Below are 25377 nucleotides of genomic sequence, written 5' to 3'. Positions count from 1 at the left end.
CTCTCTTCTCCATGAGATGATGTTGTTTGTCTCTGCTTCAATCTGGTTTCTCTTTGTTCATCAGCTTGAGGGGGAGCGTAAGGATATAAAAAGATGAGATTGTCTAAGAATAAGAGGTGGGTGTCGTTAGCTAAAGAGAGGAGTGTCATTTCTGTTATTTCATGTTATAACTAACTCTCTCTCTAACAACACTCATGTATAAATATGAACTAACTCCTCCTGATTCATTAATGAAATGAGTTGTGTTCTTATTCTTCTTCTTCCTCTAAACTAACAATTACTAAATATTACATATAGGAATAACTGATCATGATGACTTGCCCTCTCAAAATAAGACAGAAGTTACTGGTAATGTTCATTTGTTTTTTATATATTAGTTAGAAATTTAGTGTTCATTTTCTCTTTAGGAAATATTGGCCAAAATTGTCAAAAAAAAAAAAAAAAAATTGGGTTTGGTTAAAAAAGATTCTTCAAACTTTTTTAGGCTTCACCTTTCTATGACAATTGTGTAATATTTTATTTTGATGAAAAAAACCAAATTAGCATTGGTCAAAGAAATTAAATCTATTTTTTTTTTTCAAAAAAAACTTCCCTTCTTTCTCTCTCTACACACACCATTTACACCCGCGACTGAAGATGGAAAAATGCTAAACCTAACCAATTGCAGAACCTTCAAAATGCTAACAGCGTAAGAGAAAAATATGATTATGAAAGATTGGTCTGCTTATCGGAGAAGGTGAAGGTAATGATCAATTACTTTATTTTAACAAACGTATAACTTTTCTCAAATAACTTAACTTTTTGTGTATATTTCTATAGTGATCTTGTGTGGTGTTTTCAAGAGGAATGGATCAACATAACTATTGATCAACTAGAAGAATTTCTCTCAAATTCTTTTGTAAATGGATCTATAATAGACTTTTTGTTTACAAACTGAACAAAGAAGGGATGGATAAGAAATTCACATACGTCCACCCCTTCAATTACGTGAGTAAATTTACATTTTTTTGTTATCTTGAATACACTTGATTTATAATTTGTTTTTATTTATACCAAAAGTTATATATGCATTAGCTTTCAACTCAGTTGCAGTGCTCTTGCAGAACCTTACAAAGTTCTTCGAGACCCTTCAAAACACCTTCCAGAGCCTTGCATCTAAGTTGTAGTGCATAACAAACAACTTGCATTATAAACAATTCATTTGCAACATGTTTTTTTAATTGATTTGATAGATTGAAAAGATATTGATAGAATACGTAAATGTTTCTTTTAATCTTTTTCAATAGTTTTCGAAGTTAATCGAAAGACTCAAATCAAAACTATCCAAATTTGATGTTTCTTGCTTAAAAATGGCATTATTTAAAACTCCATAATATCATACAATGAGAATTGTAAAAGAAAGACCGACAAATTCTTCTCGTATGCAAAGAGAAGAGTAACTTTCAACCCTTGATTTGCAGAAATCAAATGAATAGTGTAATGTTTTTCTTCTTTTTGTTTATGTTTGTATTTACTTTAGGTTTTGAATAGATTGCACACTTATTGTAAGTCAAGCTCCTTACGGAGCCTTGCAAAGTCTTTGCGGGGCCTTCCAAAGTCCTTGGAGAGCCTTACAGAAGTGCTTGCGGTGCCCTGTAAGCTCCATGAAAACTAAGTATTTGTTTTATATTATAGATAAATGTTGTAGGTGCCGGTCTTATTTTTGCTTATAATACCAATAATTCGCGTCCAAAACCTCCTTCACGAATAACGAGAATGCAAGTCAACTGTCCACAACAATTAGAAATTCTGTAAGTATAAATTCATCATTTTTTATTCTAGCAAGTAATGTTTTTGGTTATTTATCAACTCAATGATTTGTCTTTTCTTTACAGAGTCGATTGTGCTTTATACATGTGCCAATTTATTTCAAAAATTACAAAGGGGTGATATTGAAGCAAAACAAGTTCAACCAATTGAGATGACAAAACTTAGGGGAAAGATAGTTGCTGATATAATTTCAGATATTACAAACGGTGCCAGTTTATTTCAAATATTACAAAGGGTGGTGATATTGAAGCAAAGCAAGTTCAACCAATTGAGATGACAAAACTTAGAGAAAAGATAGTTGTCGATATAATTTCAACCAATTGAGATGACAAAACATAGAGAAAAGATAGTTGTCCATATAATTTCAGATGAGAAATAATGTTGGTTAGAAAGAGAAAAAGACGTTTAAATTTGTCTCTTGGATATAAATATTTTGATGAATGAATTAATGTTTTTGTGAATATTTTTTTGATTGGTTATTGAAGGTGGTTTATGATAATTATATTTTGAACAATATTTGTCGTATTTTTATTTTGAAATTTTTGATAAAAAAACTCAAACTTTGGGCCCAAATACTAAATAAAACCCAACCCCGATTTATAACCCACTAAAAACCCAAAACTAAAAAATGTCTCCAAATCAAAACCAACTACAGATCTCTAGGCAACATCCATCCCAAAAACGCATCTCTAAGACTTCCTCTAATTTCATATCCCCTAATTTACCCTCCTACATATAAACCTTAACAGATTTCCACTCTCTCTATAAAACCGGAATTCCATCTCTTTCTCTCTCCAAAATCTTTTCCAATTTTATCTCTCTCTACATTTCCTAATCCTCTTTATATCTCTTTCTCATTTTGGAAAGAAACCGAGACCCGTTTCATCATCTTCCTTCGTTTTGGAAAGAAACACATTTCTTTGCCCCTCCATTAATGACGAACAGGATGCAAAATAAAAAGTTGCAGAGACGTGGAGATACGTTGAGGTAGACCCACTTATTTTTGAAGTGTATTCCACTCCACGTCATTCCGTCGATCTCGGTTCTCTCACTTGATCTTGTCACCGTTGGCTAGTAGATTCCCTCCCGTGCCAACATACAATGTTATGCATCAATAAGACGCCGGGTGATAGTACTTGTTTTTATGATCCCGTCTGGACGATGGAGGCTTACAGGAACACATACCAATACTGTGGGTACCTCGTTCTAAATTTCGACGAGCCGGAAACTTTTAATGAATCAACCAAGACTCTTCCTCTACTAATTAAAAGGGTACCCCGAAGACCACGTACACGGTTGTAGAGTTTCGGAGACGTTACGATAGGGGTGGGAATCGGACCGGTCGGTACCAGACTCTAACTTCATCGAACCGGTCGACTCGGACATAAACTGTTGGTGACCACCTATTTACTCGGGCGGACTCGGACGGTCACTCTGAAGAATTTTTTGTCCATTGACCGTCCAAGACCGTTTATTTTACCGGGCCAGTCGGACACCGGACGGTCTCGGTCCGGACTTTCCAATAAAATTTACTTAAATTCAGAACTTTATTTTTATTACCACAAACAAAATTACTTACAAATGATGATGTTTAACCAAGAAATAAAAAGTAAATATAAAAAAGAAAAAAACACAGTTAATCATCATTTGACAAGATATAATTAAGACGTGTACTAATGTTTGGTCTTCCAGAAGACTATATGACTATAGCCAACGACCATCATATATTCATATGTTTATAAAAATTCAACGGTAAACCTCTAAAAATGAGGACAATTTAGTCGGTCAACCTATTCGGTCATTCGTACCGGTTGGTTATTTAGACGGTCTATATTGGTCGGTCGGTTAGCGTCGGTCCTTCGACATAGTATTTTGACAGTGACCGTCCGCCAATTCTTTCGGGCCGGTCGGACACTGACCGTTATGACCATCGGGTGTTCATGGACACTTTTTATCTCGGTCGAACGGGTCGGATAGCAGTCTTCCGGATCTTTTTCCCACCCCTACGTTACGAGGAGAAAAAGAATATGTCGTCGGTGCAAACAACCCTCTTACCACAATAGTGCCACATGCCGAGCCCAATGGTAGTTGACATTCTTCTGTATATCTCCAACATTAATTAGAATGTTTGCATATGTTTTTTATTTGTCTGGGACAATCTTCTTTTTGTCTATGAATCTTATATATTGTTACGAACATAACTGAACGTTTTGTGTATGAATCATTGCATGTTATAAACATGCTTAAATTTTATCAAAGTCAGTTTCTTATTCATCCAAAAGAGTGTCAACATTTCGAAAACACTATAGCTGACATTCTTCAGATGTCTCTAACATTACTAGTTGTGTCCTCATATTTTGTTTAGTTCCTCAGACAAACTTCTTATTGTCTATGCATCTTATATATTGTTAAGAACAATTTTTTGTATCTGAATCATTAAATGTTATCAACATGCTTCAATTTAGGTACAACATCAGAGAATATATTAAAGAAATTTCGTCAAAATGTTTTCAACATCAACTTACAAGAGCAAATCGATCAAACTCCATACATAATAAATGATTTATAAACTTTTTTGTTCGTGCTCTAAGAGAAATTGAAGTTGTTCCGGTTTTTTAATTCCGAAGAGCAACATAACCCGGTATTTCAAAAACAATTTCATTTTTGCTTAGAACATCATTCCCACTCTATCCACATTTATCTTTGAACTAGTATACTTTTAAATAACAACCTAAACATCTTAAGTTTAGTTCCAAAAAAACATTAAATTTTCACAAACACTACGAATCCTTCTACAACCTCCAAAATCCCGCACTTTCTTCCTGCATGGAATGAGTCATTTAGGCCCTCTTCTTTGGGCGAGTATTTTCCAGTCAAGTTCATCTATATGTTCTTTGGGTCCTATTCTTTGACAATGTTGAAGTAATTCTTCCATTTTAAGAATGACAAAGAGACCACAATCTGGGTTGTTGAAGACATAAACGAAATTTTACAAGCATATCAAAACATGCTACATACATTTTAAGACATGTTACCGACATTTTAAGAAATGTTACCGACATTATAAAAAATGCAGAGAGTGTAATTTAGATTTAGAACACTTGAACTTATTCGTTTATATTTCCTAAAGTGTAAATGTTAAAACACTTACTTGTCTCCCTGCCTTTGGAAAGTTGGTTCACCAAGAATTTTTGCCTTTTTCTTTTTGCATCCCATGATTAGTGAATCATGTTTCTTTCATTGTGGTCTCAATTAATTCGGCATATTCTGTGGCATTTGCCAAACAGTTCTTCGCCATTTTCCGATAAAAAAATATTGAATCGTAATGTGTCCAACAGTTGAGATAGACATCATATCATTAATGTCCAATGTGACCCTCTTGATTGGTCCCCAACAGTAGGGTGACACAAGGGTGCACATACGAAAATTATCTCATTGTTTCCCACATTCCATTTCAACGTTTGATGTATCATTTTATCGATTGAGGCACTATTGACTTTTGCTCTTTATCATGGTTTGTTCAATAAAGACATTCGAATGTTTCAGGCACTTATCAACATGTTTACCAAATTTATAAGAAAATGAAAACATATTAATTACTGAAACATACAAATAGTTCTGCCGCAAGGATTAAAACTGATTTTTCTTTTATCTTTGGGAAACGACTCATGAAGTTGCTGGCCCAATTAATGATTTGTGCGTCACATTCTAGGTTCATCATGAGCATGTCCAATTGCTTGCCGCAAATATCATTTATTCCTTCGTTCAACCATACATGTGTACTGAAAATTCAGTTATCTCCGTGGTAAAATCAGTAATTACTAAGACATATTACTCCGTGCGAAGAACTTAATCCAATATTTTAGCAAGACAAAAAAGTGTGAAGCACTTTCAGATATGTTTCCTACACAGAGACTTATTCCCAGGTGTAAGATGTAATGTCATTTTTTGGTTATGTTCGTGACACAACTAGTAATTACAAAGACATTCTAATGAGTACAATGAACATTACCATATATGTTGACAAAATAAAAAGAAGTTGGAAGAACTTTCAAAAATGTTTCCAACAGAAACCTTTATTTTCAGGTGTAAGATGTAATTACATACCTTTTATGGTTGTGCGAGTTGAACTCTTACAACGAAGGCTTCTCGTCTTCCTTGACATATCTCCATACAAGGAGTCTGTTCCACTTCCCTAGTTTCTCCAATGAGGAAGTTTGTGGTTTCTCCATAGTCTTTCCTATCTCCACAATTTTATCAACATCAATTGGTTTCTTTTGAAGTTTCTTGTGCCTTTTCTGTCATTTTTCTTGTTCGGGGCTGAGTTTTCACTCTTTTGACTAGAGAGTTTGGTTTGTTTTTACCTATCTCCCCTTTTACTTCCTCATCCATTCCTATGTTCGGCCTTTGAACGAAATCGTCGTCGGAACTTTCACCCTCAACGTTGGAAGCGTATGCCTTTGCCACCTCGCATACTTCTGCAAAAAATGTTTGGTTCCAAGTCATGTCAAAATCCATTTCGTCGTTGAAAGAACTACATCCAAAAAACTTGGAAATTGCTTTTCACTTGTTGGCACCACAAAAGGTTAAATGTCAACAAGTTACAAAATGCAACATAAACAACAAATATGCTGGCAGAAATAATCAATATATATAAACATTTCTATGAATGTTCATTTTACGCTTTGTTTAGAAAAATACTTACTTGCTTGTGTGTTATTTATTACTTAGCATACCACTCTACTGTGTTCGGACATTCTTCCATTGCAGTGGGATAAGAGATCGTGGGATAACGGTAAAACTCTTTTACTTACCATCTGTCAAAAAACTTGTCGCGATTGCCGAACAATTTATGTTCAAATCAATCATCTGACAAGTAAGAATTGAAGAGAGAATCGCAAAAGGCAAACGTTAAATTGTTCTTTAGAAAATTTGAAATAAAATTAACTTAATACTTAATAACCATTATTCAATTTGTTTATCAAACTCGATATCCTACACGAACATTTTGTTTTATGTAATGAGGAAATTAACATTTGCGCACAACATTTCCAGTTCTGAAGCAAGCAAACACACTTATTCTAACAGAAGGAAAAAATTTGCCGTGAGCATTTACTCACTTGCACTGGCATTTTTGGGTTCTGCTTCTCCTTCTTTTTTGCATTGCGGAAGAAGATTCACCCTTGAACAACTAAACCTTTTCATTCCCATCAATATTTTCTTCTTCACTGACCACCATCCTCCCTTCCTCATTCTCTATCTCATTTAACCCATCCTTTACTCCTTCTACTCCCTCTTCGCCCTCTCTATCCCCCACCTTCCTTTCTTCACCCAAACTAAAATCAATTTCACCTTTTGCTCTCTCTACTACAACACTCTCTCTTCTTTCTTCTTTCTCTCTCTTTAGCCTCTCATTTTCCTCTCTTACTTCCCCTCTCTCTCTCTTAACTTTGTCATTCTCCTCTCTTAACATCTTCATTTCTTCATTCACCTTCTCTCTCTCTCTTTTGTCAACCTTTCAATCTCCTCAAGTAGCTGAATTTTATCAACCGTACTTACCTCAGCCACAATATTCTCACAGAATTTTAAAAACTCCAGCTCCTATGGACATTCCGGTTCCAGCTCCACCTTAACCTACACACAGAGGACACTTCATGTTATTTCTTTAACATTTTCCCAAACGTACTCATATTCCTATAAATATTCCAAACATTTATCAAACTGTTCATAACATATGTGCAAGTGCTCTGATAACTTGTAAAACAGTGAGAGCATTTTAAGAAATGTTGAAGTAATTATCTGTTGCTCTTCCAGGCTGCCAATATCTGCTTCCAGTCCTGAATAAAATGGTTCAATCAACCGCCTTGTTATTCGAGGACTAATCTCGACCTCCTCCACCAGGTCCTCATTGGTCATGGTGTGCATGTAGTACCAGAACTGCATAAACATTTAAGATAATGTTTAATACAAATAAAAAAGTGTTCATTGCATTTTACCAAATGTCTGCGTTTATAAATACTTACAGGAAGCAGAATCAGGCAGCCCGAAGCTTTGCTCGACTCCTCCCAGTGTTTGTGTATCCTCTCCATCATATATGAGTGCATAACTCTGGGCCATGACACCCTTTTAATCATTCTCTCCATTTAGAGATTGTGATAAAAAGGGCCGACCACTGAGTAGCCGGATGAAGAAGCAAATAGGAAGGTGGAGGCCATGTACATGATTCACAACTTCAGAAATTCAAGGGCAGGAGCTTTGGTCCTCACAACCCTCTGCAGTGATTTCTCTATGGTTGAGCTAAAAAGAGAAAGTCCCTTGCCTTTGCCCTCTCCCTGACCGTTTCTGAAATACCTCATCAGAAACTCGTCCTTGGTAATGTCAATGGAAACATTTGATGGAAATGCCTCGTATTCTTGGCCTTCCCAATAAAAGAGCAACATCTCTGGGAGTGAATGAAACCAACTTCCCTCCGATGTTGAAAGCTCGGGATTCTTTGTTGTACCTCTTGAGGATGTCTAGGATGGCCTTGTTTGGCTTCTTCACATTTTCCTTTCTCACCTTGCTACTTGTGATGGCCTTGAATAAGCAGCCAAAAGGGGAGGCTAAGAGCATGATTTTCTGATCGTCGGTCATTTTCATGATCAGATCCTTTGCTAGAATATAAGCCAGTCGTAAGGTACATTTGTACTGTACATTAACCTTTTTCTTCTCTCCCTCGACTGGCATGTCGACCGCCTCCTGTACTGGTCTTTTTTATTTGGACGAGACTATGAAATGCTTCATTAAGACAGTAATACATATGTTAATGTATCTTCAAAAGTGTTGCAAACATTTCAAAGGTTATGTAAACACCCGGTGAAATGCATAGAAACTTATAAAGAATGTTACGAATATTTTACAAAATGTTTAGCAAACCATTTCTGCTGCTAGTAACAGTTGCAGATGTTTTAACTTTACACAACATTTATGCCCAAACACTATACAAAATGCTAATGTCACTATTACCTCTGCAACCATCATAGACATTAGTTATGACATTTTGTAAACTTTCTGAAATATTACATCTCTTCATGTAAACATTACTAAAACTTACTAGGGAGTAATGAAGAATGCTCAGAACATTATGCAAACTGCTTAGGAATTTATTTATGTCATTTCTGTCATTTATGCCAAAACATTATACAAAATGCTTTTGTCACTTCTACTTTTGCAACACACCCAGTTATAAACTCTTCACCAAAAAATTATACAAAATGTTTATGTAACAAAAAAAATGCTCTGAACACTTGTACTACTGCAAACAAATTTTTTCTTCAAAATACCTAAACAATCCAATCAACACACCTACCCACTTTACTAAAACATTGAACAAAATGTTTACGTAGGAAAAGAAAATGCTCTACACACTTGTACTAGTGCAAACAATTTATGTTACCAGAAATACATACGTTCGTTACAGATACAAAACACCTTACTTTTTTACACAACCATTTCAGAAAATGCTTACGTAATTTTTCTGATGAGATGAAAATTTGTTACTTTGTTCCCATTCGTAAAATAGATGTTTACCAGTGTTATGAAAAGTTCATAGAATTACGAAATCAAGACACCTAATCTCTTTACCAAAACATTATACAAAATGTTTATGTTGAAACTAAAAATGCTTGGAACAATTTTACGAGTGCAAACAAATAGTATTTCTCAAAATGCCTAAAAAATCCATTTACACAAAAACCTGACATTTTTAAATAAATATTTCACAAAATGCTTATGTAACTAAAACTGTTCCGCATAAACTGGTACAAATGCAAACAAATATTCTTACTTGTGTGGTTGTTGTTGTCACCACCATTTTTGTTTTGCCTCTTTTGGAAGCCATTTCTGTTGTTTCTTCACTAGCCCTCTTTCTGGGGCTAGATCTTGGCACCGCTTCACCTGTGTTGTTGGATGAAGATCCTTTCTTTCCTGCCGCTGCTTTAACCATTTTTTTCTTAAATCATCTGCAGATAAACAAATGTTTAGCTCTAAAATGAAATGCTTTAAGCAAAACCTTAAATGTTTGAAGAAGATAATGACCGTATTAATAAAGATGAACCCCCAAAAATCTGTCTTCAGCAAAACCCTAAATGTTTAAAAGAAACCTCGAAAATGCTTATTAAAGAACATGACTGTAATAATTGAGTTTCCCCCAAAAATTGACCATCAAAACACTAGATTTAGAAACAAACCCATAAATGTTTAAAACAAAACCAAAATGTTACAATCAAAACATTAGATTTAGAACAAAACAGACAGAGATGAACTCAGAATAACACCCACATAATACTCTTTCAATCTGTATAAAAAATTTAAGAACAATAATGTTTCATATATAAAAAATGAACAGATGATTCCGAAAGTCACAACTGTGGACGGGTAGAAAGTGACACGGTTAGAGGGATTGTTAGGCGGGCATGAACAACCAGGCTTCGAGCCTTCAAATAGACGAGTAAATGGGCAGAAGGTTGGTTCTGGTAGTTGGGTATTTGGGTAGGCGAACGTCAGGGCAGGAAATGACTATTGATAGGCAAATGTCAGGGTAGGATGATGGGCCTAGAAAGGTTACCCTAAATAGGTCTACACCCGCAAGTGCACGGGTGTCAAGTTGTAATATTTCCGGTAAGACCGGTTCGTTCCTCAGAGACTAAGTTAAACTAAATTCTAACCTTAAAACTATAAAGATTTAAAAATTCGATTTTTGATTTTTTAACGATTAAATAGCAAATTATTAAAATAACGTAAATAAGTAATAACGGAGAACGGATGAATGGAGGAAAAGTCTAGGGTTTTGAATCTATTTTAATCATGCATAAACATCGATTTAATTCTATTACCTTTTGGTGACTAAACTAATAATCAATTCTTAAGGATTCTAACTATTATTTATCAACTATCAAGTATCCAATATTAAAGAATTTAATCTAAATATAATGGATCAAGACTAACGAAGTATAAATAATGAAAGACTTAAAAAGAAGTTGAAATATATCTAAGCACCTAAGTTGTCGAAATAATCATAATAATCATGCATAACACAAAAATGTCATCAAAACCCTAAACTAGATGTTTAGCTACTTATCATAATCATGATGGAGGAGATAAAAAATTAATAAAATAAAGGAGAGATAAGGAATCGGCAAAGAAACAACCTTTTTCTCGCAATTTTCCCTCTGCGCAGCCAAACAGACCCTTAGGAAAGGGATTTTCCTTCTGAATTTGCTGAATTCTGCCAAACAGAACCTTAGGGAAAATTATTTTCTCGTCTTCCCGGAATCGGTTTCCTGGTGAGAAAATAATTTTCCTCCTCTGGTTTTTCTCTCTCTCTACTGTTTTCTCCTTCTTTCTTCCCCTAGACTTTCTCTTTATCTTTCTTTAACAATAATAAACTATCTCTTTCTCTCTTTAATCGAACCAGCAAAGGGAGAAGAAGATAAAGAGATGTAAAAATTGATTTTTTTATTAATAAGAAATCTCTCTCTCTCTCTTTACAGTATCTCTCCTGACTCTCTCTTTCTAATCTTATCTCTCTCCCAAAGATAATAATCAGAAGAAGAAGAGGAAAAAGAAATAAAACTTCAACTCCCACAAACTCTCTTTCTCTCTCTAGCTCTAGTTCTCGGTTTCTCTCTCTAAACTTCCTTGTCTACTCTGTTTTTTTTTTGTCGAGATGAGATGTCCTGGTTCATGAAGCTTTTTTTTGTTTCTTATAGCCGAGATAGTTGTACCAAAACCTCTTTTGATTTCTTTCCTTCTTCTCTCCCTCGATTTCTTTCCTTCTTCTCTCTTCTTTCTGTTTATAAAAAAAAACTTCCTATCACTCTTTCTCTCTTTCCAAAATAATATGAGAAGGTGGGAAGTTGCCATTCCTGTGTTGCTGTGTTGGGTGGAGAGATTGGGTGGTCGTCGGTTTGTACCTGTTGCTCGGTTTAAACTCGCGAGCTGCTTGTGTTGGCTGGGAAGATGAGGTGGCCGTCGGATTCCAAGAGGATAGATCTGGACGGTGGACGAGTTGGGGTGCAAGTTATAAACTTGCACACGGGTACATGGGGTCATGCGCTCTGTTGTACTAGGTTAGTGATACGCGGGAAACCCCTACGTACCACCACTGATGACCGAACGTTAGCCCGAAAATCCAGATTACCTGTTAGGTTGGCGCCACGTGTCAACAAGCTGACTTGGTCAAATCGGATTTACTCCCAACTTTGACTTGCTCTAGTTTTGTCGTCTGGACTCCGATTTGACTTCCGTCTTCGCCGTTGGACTCGTCTTGAACTCTACTTTCATCCGAGCATCAAAGTCGACCAGGATCACCATAACCAACAAATGACCAAAATGCCCTTAGCATGCCTTTCTCCCGATTTTAATCGTTTTTCACACCGAACTCCGTAAATGAGTCCTGAGAAAGAAAACAAACAATTCATCAGAGTAACGGCTCGAATTGGACTAACTAGTCTAAGTTAAAAGACTCAAATGGGACATTTTCATGTCTCATCATAGGACACAACTACTTGTAGGCTAACGCCTGGGTAGGAGACGGGTACTGGTAGGCTAACGTCTGGGTAGGAACGGGTACCTGTACACCTGCACAAGAGAAACAGAACCGTGAAGTCCAAGGGCAACGGTGATGGTGTCGGCCAAGGACCCTCCGACGGTCAAGTCAGTAACTTAATTTAATGTAATAAGATGAATATAACGAAGATAGAGTTACTAATGATATCAGCGTGGCTGTAGCGCCGGGGGTGGCACGACTCGTAGAGTGGCCGGAGGTCGATTCTACTGAGTGATGAGTTGGGGTAGCTTCTGAACTACTTGATCGACATAGTAGACTTTTTGTTATGGCAGAGTAGACTCCTGGTTTTGGAAGAGTAGACTTCTGGTTATGGAAGAGTAGACTTCTGGTTACGGATGAGTAGACTTCTGGTTATAGAAGAGTAGACTCCTGGTCACGGCAGGGTAGACTAGCAAGATATAAGATGAACATAAACCTCTAGCCAGATCTGATGAGGTATAGTAGACACTTCTATCCGGAACCTCTACCTTAAACTAGCTTAGATCAGAGGTTGTCAGAGTAGGTGACTTTTAGCCGGAACTTAGTAGAAAGTGAGTGAAGTGATCGGAGTAACTAGCTTTTGGAATGCTAAGTAGAGAGTGAGTAAGTGATTTTGAGTGAGAGTCTGATGTCATTTCCAAGAGTGAGGCTTCCTCTATTTATAGAGTTTAGAGGAGAGTAACCAAAATCCAGGCCCTAAAACTTCACTTTTAAGCCCTAGCCCAAAATCCCTTCTTTCGGGCCTTTCATGCTATCTCTGCCTAAACTTCTTTTAGACCTATGAGACATGTTTATGGGGCTCTCCTATGATTATATGTCTCATCCCACTAGTCATATCATCCGATTAAATAGACATTCTTTTGTGTAATCCGATGTAGGATCCGGTCGAAGTTAGCCGCGAATTACTTTGTAATTCGACAATCGTAGTTGGTTTCTAGCTAAAACTACGACCCCTAAATCATCTGGACTTGATGATATTCTTCATCAATTGCCCTATCTGACAAATTGCTCGCATTGCATCTTTGGTCGAAGGACATCTCCTTCAGAGTCTCACTTGTACTTAGAACAAGTGCAATGCTCGATTCCCATGTCAATTTGTATCTCATCTGATATGTCACATCTTTCAGACTTTCTTGATACCGAGTACAACTGTCACAGACAAATGATTAACTTTTAATCCATTTGAGCGCGGCCACGCACTTTTAGTTGCTACTCATCAAGCGACCTTGAGACACTTTTTACTAATGTAATTAGGATGACACAATCCATTCTTGTGCTCCCACTCACTTCATGTCTATCATGTCTTTTCCTAGTATCCGCTTTTATAACCTCCTTTTACGGCGCGGCTTTTGGCGGAATCAAAGTCGGGCATTCCTTACATAAGATGAGTGAAACACTCATGTTTAAAGGAATCTCTGCAATCTTGTCAAATAGAAGCGTTTTGACGTTCATCATAAACTTCTCATTTGAGGGTTATCCAATGTATATTCCTAATAGTACACCCACGTAGTCGATTCGAATACTCATATTCCTATAGCCCATGAAACAACGCTATCTCGTCGACCTCACGTGCTAGTTTTCCCGAGTCATTGTTGTCCATGCAATGACCTGGACTAGGGAGATGATAATTAAATATTACAAGTTCACTTAATAGGGTTTCATTTATCAGATCACGTATCTAACAAACCTATTTGGAATATTTTATTATCCGTAGACTGTCGTTTAAACATTAAACCAAATTTAGACGACTGCGAATATTTCTGATAACGAGAGTTTGTAAATTTGAGCTTCTTCCGTAAAACCCCTTTTACATACTTAATCTACTAGTCAAGGTTATTTCCGAAATTACCTTATGCCTTTGACATATTGTATGGCTCTCATACTTTCGTCTTGGGTGACAGTTTAGTTGACTACTGATGTAGTCCGATTACACCTTGTTTATTATCCATTACTCGAAGGTTGATTCTTTTGATTTTCCATTGATAGTTTCTAATAATCCTTTACTACAATTAAGGCTTTCATTCTTTCGTTTTGAAGAGTCTGCAACAGTTCCCGGCTAGAAACACTTTAAGCCTACTTTCCTTCTATGTCTGGAAGTTTGCATTAACATGTTCAACTTTCTCCACTCTAACTCATCCTATCAATTTTACAAACCGTTTGGGATGTTAGTGTGGTTTCAGATTGTTTTATCTGAGTTCAGATGTTAACACCTCTAAATACTCCAGTATTCGAGATGTCTTGAGCAAATGCTAAATCATGTCCCACATGACCGATCTTATGCCTATAGCATAACCATCTTCCTCATGCGGGCTTGCTCATCAGGGTCCCCCGACTCTGAGTCTTGCCGAGCTATGCGCCATGAGGTTTGGGTCGAAGTCTCTTTTAGAGTCTTTCGTATTTGGACTTTTAAGAATCCCAAGTTTTCTTATCTTAGTCCTATCATCTTTTGATCTAGATTCATAGACCTTTTATGCCCAAAGCATTTCATCCTTTGTGGTCCTTCATTAACAGGTTCCAACATCTCTATGTTGTTCTCAATTCTGGTGTGTACACTGCACACCGGACCTGAAAAGCGTTACTCCCACTAACCTTCTTGACATCCTGAAATTCAAGATTCTCTTCATTCTTCCAGGAATCAAACGTTTTTTATTTCCTCTTTGAATCGAAGTTCCGACTCTTGCTTGCTTCACTCTGATGACGGATCTCCGAAGCATGCTTGTTTACTAACCACTAAAGTCGGTGACCATTACGGTTTTGTCTTCCTTTTGTTAGTTATGGACTCAAACTTAGACTGATCTGAGATCTCGTTCATAATCTCTTGGTATGAATACACGATCTCAATCTTCTTGGTCTAGTTTTGGGAAACTCCAATGTTTCCATCCTTCTCAATTTTCTTCCTCGAAAACTAAGGGTGTGTTTGATTCCAAGTTGGGGGAAAGATAAAAATAAGAGAAAGTGTTTCTCGAAGAAACACTTTCATCTAGAATATGATTCTTTAAAACATTTTCTGAATTTTCTACTGTTTGGTTCACCAGAGAAAATAACTTTTCTCCTACTAATTAATTTTTTTACTTTTTATTTTCAAACTTTTGATTTTTACTCTTTGTTGACTGAAGAAGAAGAAGGAAACATATGCTTTTTATAGGACTTCATATGTTAATCCAAATAGTATAACTTTCTGCACGGGTTTTACTTCTTTTCTTGATTTTAATTACATACAAAAGGTATATATTTCTTTTCTCTTTAAACAAATTATATTTTTTCTTCTTCTTATAATGATGATATCAATTACAAGAATCAAGTTACTAGTTACTACTATCATTATTATATTCAAATTTTCTTTTGGTTTTGCTTTTCCATATAAAAAAAAGTGGTAGTATCTCTATGATCGTTTTACATGAAATGAAGGAAGAGTACTATCATATTTTTGAAATAACAATATAAATTAAAACTTTATAAGGACATACTTAGAATTGATATTTTTTCAAAACAGATAGTTCACATAAGAGAGAGAGAGAGGTGTTAAGATTTTTAAAGCCTCGGTTGAGTTGTTGAAAAATTGTTGCTCAAATATAGGGTGAAGAAGCCGAGAGATAGAACTAGTAGTTTAGAGAGAGAGAAAGTTGTAGAGAGAAAAATATGGTAATGTGAGAAAAATAGTTGTTGAGAAAGAGATTCTTTAGGGAGAGGTGGGTAACAACTTTCCTTAATTTTAGAGAAAAATTAGAAAATTTGATCACGTGAGTGAAAATTTTATTTTCCCTATAATACTCAACAAACATATGAAAAATATATTTTTAGGGTAACTGTTTCTCTTTTCCCCGGGAAAATTCCCAATCAAACACACCCTAATTTCCGTCCAATGGTTTCGCTACATTAACTAAATTATCAAGTTCCTGATCTTGATTCTCCGTAATACTTAGTACGGAGATGTTGTCTAACTAGAAAAAAAAATTAATCTAGACTAGTGCCTAAACAAGATTCTGATCCCTTTCAGCATCCTTAGCAGTTTTGGCTTCTGCCCCCTCTTGGATCTCTTCTCCCAAATACTTAGTTCCCTGTTACTCTTGTACATTCACAATGATAGGGCATTAAGTATCTCATACCAATTTGGGAAATTTTTAGTATTTGATAAATTAACCACCAATACCTGAAGTGGAAGCTACTGTTTCAATGACCCTTGCCGTCATAGTAGAAACACTTTGTATCAGAAGGTGGACTTTTGTCCTTGGTTTTGGCATTTCGTTTGCCTTTTCCTTTGGACACAGTTTTCTTTTTCTGTTTTCCACTCTTCTTATTTGTCCTTTTGAATCATACGAAAATCCTCCTTATGATCCACTATGGCTACATCCTGTTCGACCGTCTGAAGCATCGCATGAAGTTCCTCCAGTGTCTTGTCCCATCCATTCATGTTGTAATTCATCTTGAATTGATTGAACCCACTATGGAGGGAGTGAAGGATAGTATCAGTAGCCGCTTCTTGGCTATAAGGAAAACCCAGCTTAGTTAGCTTACCAATGAGCCTGATCATCTAACGAACATGAGGCTCAACTGGTTTCCTTTCTTAAGGCGCATGTTTAGTAATGTCCAGGAGGTTTCATACCTCTCCAATCTCGACTGCTTCTGGAACATTTCCCTAAGCTGTCGAATCATGAAGTAGGCATCCATGTCTATGAACTGCTCTTGAAGAGTGGGTTCCATGATTGCCAACATCAGACACGTTACAGGTTCTGCCCTTCTCTGAATACTCTTTTCATGTTCCTTTTCTTCAGGGGTTGAACTAGCATCCAATATTAGAATTGGACTTTCTAGCACATTCAACTTGCCTTCCATCCTAAGAACTATTCCCAGATTCCTCTTCCATTCGAGGAAGTTGTCCTCCTTCCGTTTCTCCTTGTCGAGATGTAAGCGAACGTTGAAGTTCTGTTTTGTCATCTTAAAACTACATGAAAGAATTGCAAAGTTTTAAACTCGTTATCGTTTTTCAGAAAAATTTAACTTTCTCACATTATTCAATAAAAACGTCCCTTATTGAATAACGTGATTCCAAGATCCCAGTTCTCCGAAGTTAAGCGGACTAGGGCCCTGCCCTCAACTCCGTCGTTCGAGGTGAGTGAACTACTTCACTGATCATACCCTTATGACTCTTGGTTGATAGATTGCATTAATGAATGTCAAATCTATCCTTTTACCTCGAGTTTCCAAAACTCTTTCGCTGATCTCGTTGAGAAAAACCATTTAGACGTGTAGACCCCTGCCATGAGTCTACCCGCATTGTCCCAAGATAGAGGAGACACTCTGCGAAGGCCGACCCACCTTCCTCGATCGAGGGCTCAAAGGGTGTCTCAGTCTGGGTAGGCATTTTTCTCAAAATTACTTTTAGGGACTATTACGTTTAGTCTGGTATGCGTTACAGTGAACTATTTAGTCAAACTAACATCCACGACATAAAATGTAAATAAATAAGTAAATGCGCGCGAGAAAGTAAATCAAGCACATATGAATCCTAGTATGGCCCCTAATCCTAAAAGGTCTAATCTTCTTAGGATTTCTTCTTGTTTCGCCAAGATCGCCATCTTTGAACCTCCATTGATTTCTCCCACTCAAATTAGGATCTCCATCCTTGAGCTTGTTCAATGGACTCATAGACCCTAAACTCTAATTACAAGACTAAAACGATATGCAGATCGAATAAACTTGAAATTAAAATTACTACAAATTGCACCCATCTGTGCTTAAAAGACGTATGAAAGAAATAACTTTCTATGGCCATACTAGTTTCCGCATTCACATCATGCATTCATATAATATTCAAGGCTAACAATTATATATGCATGATAACCCAGGAGATACTTTTGTCCGCATCTCTATGTCACATTACGGACCTTAAGTCTATATTCGAAGAATTCGACTAATGGTGCGTTCTGGTTTTATATTTTATGATTTCTAAAATCAAGTTCAAGAAAAACTCTGTTTGGGCTTTTGAAGAGACCAGGTCAATTATAGGTTGACTCTTAATGATTTCCAAAGTCAATTTTAAGAAAACTCCGTTTCAGGCCTTCGGGTGGCCCAAAACCTTTTCGGTACTATTTGGGTGGGACCGGGAGAAAAGTTAGACTTTCGTCAGAAAAACTCCCACTCGGGTCAAGACCCGTAAAACTTAGGCCCATGGACCTAAGTTAAACTCAGTATAGCCCGGGACAACAATAGGTCAAGGCTTACGAGCCTAAGGTCAAGGCCTAACAAGGTGGTCCGGTCTAAAGAAGGCTTAGGTGCATATGTCCGGCTTATGCACGGTTCAGCTCAAGGCCGAGAGCTTTGGGTCGTGTCTAGCACGTTCTGGCCGAGACCAGACGCGTCTAGACGCATCTCGATCTTTGCCTGGGCATTGGACGCGTTCTGGCCCAAGACCAGGATGTTAGCCTATGGCTCAGACGCCTCCTAGACGCGTCTGGCTACAGGCCGAGCCTTTGGGATGTCTCAGACCAAGTCCGAGACTCCCTAGGCCACCCCAGATGCATCCTAGATGCGTCTGGCCCTTGGCCGAAGCTGCTAGGCCATCGTGGTCCTAGACCGAGATGCCTACAACGTCCCAGACGCATCCTTATGCGTTTGGTGGAAGTGTTTAGGTGTCTCGGACCGAGTCCGAGACACACCCGGGCTACCAGAAGCACCCAGACGCATCCTAGACGCGTCTGTTGGTTGCTTCTGGACGCGTGCCCGCCGTCTCGGGGTACCCGGTCACGTCCCAGACGCGACTAGGAACCGCGTTTGCACGTTCCAGACTAGGAGTCTGGAACGGTCTCGGCCAACACGACCGAGACTTGCACGCGATTTCCTATTTTTTTGTTCTTTTGCTTCCAAAGTTGCTGTCCCAACTTTTTAGTAACTTCTAAAAACCTAAAATTTGATTTCAAACGATTTTAAAAATCAATGAGAACCAATTCTTTTGAAACCACTTTTCAATACCGAAATCAATCAAAACGAATCTTTTGAAACTCTTTCCAATCATCAACTTCGAAAACCAATTTGAAAACTTTTAAATCACATTCAAAATCATCAAATTGATGCCTCAAACACTTTTAAACATAACTATCTATCTAATCAATCATGGATTAGTCCGAAACTTAGCAAAAATTAGCTATTTGCAAGAGGCTCTGATACCACTATAGGGTTGTGGTGTCTTCTAGTATTCTAAGCAGAATCTCAAACATCTCATGTCTAACACTAGTAGGTCCTAAGATCATCATGCATAAGCTAATAATTAACTAAGAGTTTTAGGATTACCTTAATCCCTAAATTTTTCCTCGAACCTTTCCAATCGAATGTGAAGACCAACATCTCCAAGTGTTGCTCCTCTACTCAAGACACCCAAAAGATCAATTTGATCTCCCACCTTGTAGCTATCTAGAACTCTAATGGTGGTTTGATTAGAAGAATTCCTTCTTCTTTATGACTAGTTAGATAGCTTAGGAATTAGCTCTCTTTCTTTCTCTACTTGATGTTGTAAAATAAGAGAGCTTCTTGAGAAATTCCACACCATATTCAAATTCCTAAAAGACCTTATATAGAGTCCTAAGTTAGAGTCCAACTCTAATAAGATTTCCTAGAAGTCCCTTTAGTTGGCGCCGTTCAAATAAAGCCTAAGTGGGCAAATCTGACCGGCCCCATTAGGGGAACCGCCCAGCCAAGACCGGCCTCAATCCGGCCCCTAAAACTTCACTTTTAAGCCCCGACCCAATATCCCTGCTTTCGGGCCTTTCGTGCTAACTTTGCCTAAACTTCGTTTAGGCCTACAAGACATGTTTATGGGGCTCTCCCATGATTATATGTCTCATTCCACTAAGCATATCATCCGATCAAATAGACATTCTTTTGTGTCACTCGATGTAGGATCAGGTTGAAGTTAGCCGCGTAGCGAAATGCTAGGATTGGACTGACTCAATCTCTAACAATCTAGCCATGTAGGCACATAACTAGCTGGACTGTGAGTGGGCTATCATGGCAGACCATGTCTTGGCATGCCATAAGTATAGGCTTGAGCAAGCACGCAAGGCTTTCTGGGCTTTACGAGGCGTGTTGGGATTGCTAGGTGAAGGGCTTCCGCTAGACTTCCTTGCTAGACCTGCAAGGCTACTGAAGGCACACCTCTCATGTTGTGCGAAGGTGGGTTCCTAAGGAAGGCCCAATGCTATTTTCGCTTGTGCTAGGCCCACATGCTATTTTTTCCCAATACAGTTTGTCCCCAACTCCATGAGTTAGCGAATGGCTGACTTAGGGAGTAGTTGTAGTTTGCAATGACGGAAGCAGACCTAGAAGCCTTGTCTCTGCTGATGTCAAAAAATGACTTTCGTTATATCAACATTGTAACATCCCATGTTTTCGGTTAAAGAAACGAAAGACGACTACGGTTGGAAGAGGGATTATTTGGCATTTAGAACAAGTGAAGTTAGGGGTTAAATGATAATTAATGGAGGTTGAATGAGTAGATTATAAATATGTGAGACTTGTTTATTATGTATTTTGAAGTTATGGACTTAAAACTAATTAATTCACATGGGCATCTTATGGAGTGACACGTGGCACCCAAAAGCAATTTTGTTTGGTTTAAAAGGAAACCAAACCCAATTCTTACTGCCAGGAGCTTTACACGTTACCCACCCTTTGCCACCTTATATATACATAACCCTACTTCCATTCTCTTAAGCTCATTCTTTAACAGTGGAGGTTAGAAACAAAATAACTGAGTTGTGAGTATTGGGTTGTTTTAATGGTTGGATTTGTTTCGTCGATTTCTTCGCGTTCGGCCGTCGGAATTTAATGAAACTTCTTCCAGGTAATCCCACTCGACTTATTCTACATATCTATCCGTTCAGAATTTTCAATTTCGTCCAAATTTGGTGGTTATTTGATGGTTATTTCGATAACTGTATAGTTATACTAATTTCATTTGGGATCAAAATTTGGAGCTATTTAGACGATTGTTATTCAAATTCTTCGAATGGTTTATGTTCAGAAACATGTTTAGGAGATTTTTGACTATTTCGGGGTGTCCAAATATAGACGGGGTGCTGCCGAATTGTTTTAGTGCTCGAATTTCATATTTGGAATAGTTTGGAAATGAATTGGGATAAAGATGGTTACCAGAATTTTGTCGTATTTCATATGAATGGACAATTCCAGTTATAGATTTATATTATGAGGTTCATTATATGACTTGTCAACTTATGAAGACTCTGAAATGTAAAATAGAGTTTATGAGAAGTTGGTTAGTTAGTTTGTATGCTCGGTTATTCAGTGGACCTGGCTATGAAAGTTAGGATCGATCCAAATTCGGTATTCGAAGTCTTCAGCGTTACGGATTGTTTTTATGTTTTAAGTTTTCTTTACGTTATTGCTTTGTTGTGCGAAGGTTCTTAGTATAAGAACCTAATGTTTTTATTCGGTTTTGGTTATTCTTCCTTATCCCAAAGTTTGCGAATGAGGAGGAATTGGGTCGTCTGGTAGGCGGGAGGTCTTTTGTTATGCAAGGACTGAGGTAGGGGTTCTGAATCCTTTATCCAGCATGGTTTTATAGATAACGAATATGCTAGATTCTATAGTTATATATGCGCCATTATAACTAGAGTTTAGGTAGCATGCAACTCGATTTATGTGATGAATTGAAATATGCTTGAAATGTGTTGATGTGATATAAGAAATGTTTTCGAACTGATTTTACGATTATTGTGAACTACTGGGATTTTCTTGTATGTACCCAACTGTGGATTATGTCAACCTACGGGCATGTAGCCATTGAGGGTAGGATGACATGTGGACACGGTTGTGATCCGTGTGAGACCGGTGAGGTGGGCGACACTAGTCATGAGACCTGTGGGAGTAGAGTGCTTCACTTGCTGGCCATTAGTGCTCGTGCCTCTAGCTCGTGGCTCAGGGCCGTACACCCTGATCGCTCGCCTGGGAGGTGACATTGATTGGGATCCCTCTGCTTTGTGGCGATATGACTCTTGGTTGTTCCACTTCCTGTTTGATAAGATAATGAATCGAATGAGAATATTGGTTTTGATATACGAATGAAACTGATTTAAATCGAATATGAGAATGTGGTTTTGATATACGAATGAAATTGATTTTGAAAGATCGCATTAGATGCATGATAGGTACCGAAGAGAATGAGGTTCAGGTCCTTCCATGGTAATTGGGGGACGGCTCTCTTATTCGAACTCGGTGATCAAAAACGTATTTAGATACTTAAGGTATATATGTATCATGAGGTAAACTCTTCAATGATTGCGGAGTCCCTTAGTGAGAGGGGGGCTTACCGGCTAGGGGTAAGTCTCTTTCTCGAGGAGACGTAGTGCATTAGCTAGTGCCTAAATGGGCTGGTACTATCTAACGCACTCTAGGCTCTCCTGATGAACTCTCCTCTTATTGGGAGCGCACCATGGGTGGGCAGCTAATCACTACTATTGCTTGCTAGATTAAGGAAAACGTTTTGTATATAGTATATACAGTAACTGGTTTGATAACTCGTTTTGTCATGATGTTTATAACTTATTAAAAGAACTTTTGAAAACGTATGGGTTTTGGATTGGTCTTCTACCAGAATAACTCGTGTTGGTGAGTATTCTGACCCCCTACCAGTTGTCAGTGTGCAGGTTCTTGATTGTAGCCTAGAGGCAGAGTGTGTATTCCAGCCGGTGATCTTGTCTGACGAGGCTAGTGGAGTTTTGTCGTTTTATATGGGTTTTCGTTATTTCCAAGTTATGTATTTATTGCAGAAACCAAACTCTAATATGTATATACGTAAAACACTTAGAGTTGTTTATAAGTTATATCGACGTTTTATGAGGCGTTTGTATTTTTGTGGTTCAGGTTTCGACCCGAAAATGAGTTGAGTTTGTTTAGCTTCCGCTCAATAGTTTATCTCTTTGTGTATGCGAATGTATGGTTTGCATGACAGGTTTTACAAGTGCGACCGGTTCGATTTACAGAGGAGACTATGCCGGATTTTTGTCTCGTCTGTGAGTTGCCGAGGAGTGGTCGTGTCTATTTTGGGACACGGGATGTCACAAACATGAAACAGGGAGTTGATGCATGACAGCCTCCGTTACGGTCGAATATTCTGTTAGGTTAAGTTGGACTCTGCATAGTGTTTCTGCTTCCAGCTCTAGTCCCCTGTTAGGGGTGTTTATTCGTCCTTCGATATGTATATCCATGAAAGCCTCGGGAAAGGCTTGGGTAAGGTCTTCGAAGGATTCCACAGACCCGGGTGCCAGCGACTGATACCACGTCTGTGCTGGTCCTCTCAAGGTGGTCGTGAAGGCTACGCGCCAAATGTCTTGATTAGTCGTGTAGAGGCTCATTACCGCAACGTAGTTTCTGAGGAATCTTTCTGGGTCCTCATGTCCATGGTACTCTTCTAGACAGGGAACCTTCAGAGCTTCCAGATTCCGGTACCTCTGGCCCAAGAGGAGACTGATGGGTTTCTAGTGCCACCTTCCTTTTTGTTTCCTCAGCTATGCGGAGGTCTTCTCGTAGCCGCGCAATCTCCCTTTCTTATTACCCGCGTTCGACTTTAAGTCGCTCAAGAGCTACTACGAATACAGTCTGGTTAAGAAACATACACAGGGCCCCGCTAGGTGTGTAATCTCCTAACGACATGTCTGCCTGGTGGATTTTGAAGAAGCGGTTAGTTTCGAAAAGGTAATGAAAAGAGTTCGGGTTACCGAACTGATGATTTTGCTGGAGAGACCCCCTCCTTCTAGCGCCAAATGCTGATGTCAAAAAATGGTCTTCCGTTATATCAGCACGAAATAGGGAGTTGATGCATGATAGTCTCCCTTATGGTCGAATATTATGGTAAGTTAAGTTAGATTCCGCAGAGTGTTCCCGCTTCCAACTCTGATTCTTTGCTTCTTTACTCCTGCTCCTTGTTCCTGCTCCTTGCTCCTGGCTCCTGCTCCTTGCTTCAGTTCCAGCTCATGTTCTTCTGTTCCCCAAAAGGGGAAAACCTACAAAGGGTTCGAAAATCGTTCCGACGCTCAAGCCTGTCAGGGTGCTCTTTGCAATAAAAGAATGAATATTGATCGATCCTTTTGGGGGCGAGTTGTGAGAACTCAGAGTTTCTTCTATCCTTTTAGGATTTAGAGATCGTGTCCTTTGAAGGACGATTTGGGGGCCTTTTATAGGCTTAAGAGGCGGCGGTGATTGCCGTGGAGGGAAGCGTTTCCTTTGTGTTTATCTTGTATCCAAGATAGATGAAAGTTCCTAAGGTCAAGGATCTTTCATAGATATCCTGCCGATGTGATAGATCTTTTGGGAAAAGTTTCCTCACTTAGACGCGTGAAGTCTAAACTTGCTTAAACACTTAGAGATCTGTAACCGACTGAGATCTCTGTAGATATTCTGGGATTAAGTCGGTAGATTTCTAGTGCACTTTTGCCTTCTCAGTTCTGGGCGTAAGACATCGACCGAATCTACGTGGACCCCCCTCATTCCTTTAGAAACCCCAGGGCTGATCTATCCATGCCAAGGGCGTTACAAGGCTGGTTTCCTCTAGGCGACCTCCCAGTTAGGGGAGTATGTGATGGATCATAAAGGGTTCAGCTGACCTGTTGCCTTAAGCCTGGTTGACCCGATGGACTTCAGGTCTGATCTTGACTCTTCAGACGTTAGTCAACGTCTGGACTTTTTATGCATCATCAGCTTCCGTCTCGGACTCCCAGTCACGAAATTCTTATCCAATTTCACGAAATTCTTGTTTGGTCCCTGAATTTGGCTGGATTGCAAAATAACCCCTAAATTGAACTCTTTGCTGATTTAGTCCCTCTTTTGATTTGACCTAAATGTCAAATAGTCCCTAAACCAACCTTTTAAAACACGGGATGTTACATTATACCTTTCTGACCGATGAAACTCTAAGCAAACAGTCAGATATGTTTGCCAACCCTCTAACCACCCTTACTTTTACCTTTACA

At 38.2% G+C, this 25377-nt stretch overlaps 1 long non-coding RNA gene across 1 annotated transcript in view; it reads right to left on the bottom strand.

Annotated features, from left to right (window-relative positions):
- LOC147549779 (uncharacterized) overlaps window positions 1-25377 on the bottom strand; it is a 47238-nt gene that overhangs the window by 7047 nt on the left and 14814 nt on the right. The window lies entirely within an intron of this gene.

Source organism: Eschscholzia californica, unplaced genomic scaffold, assembly GCF_041429995.1.
Source record: "Eschscholzia californica isolate CP2 unplaced genomic scaffold, dmEscCali1.0.p SCAF_3, whole genome shotgun sequence".
Lineage (NCBI taxonomy): Eukaryota > Viridiplantae > Streptophyta > Magnoliopsida > Ranunculales > Papaveraceae > Eschscholzia > Eschscholzia californica.
The sequence above is the reverse complement of the archived record's forward strand: the minus strand, read 5'-3'. Positions and strand labels throughout refer to the sequence as shown.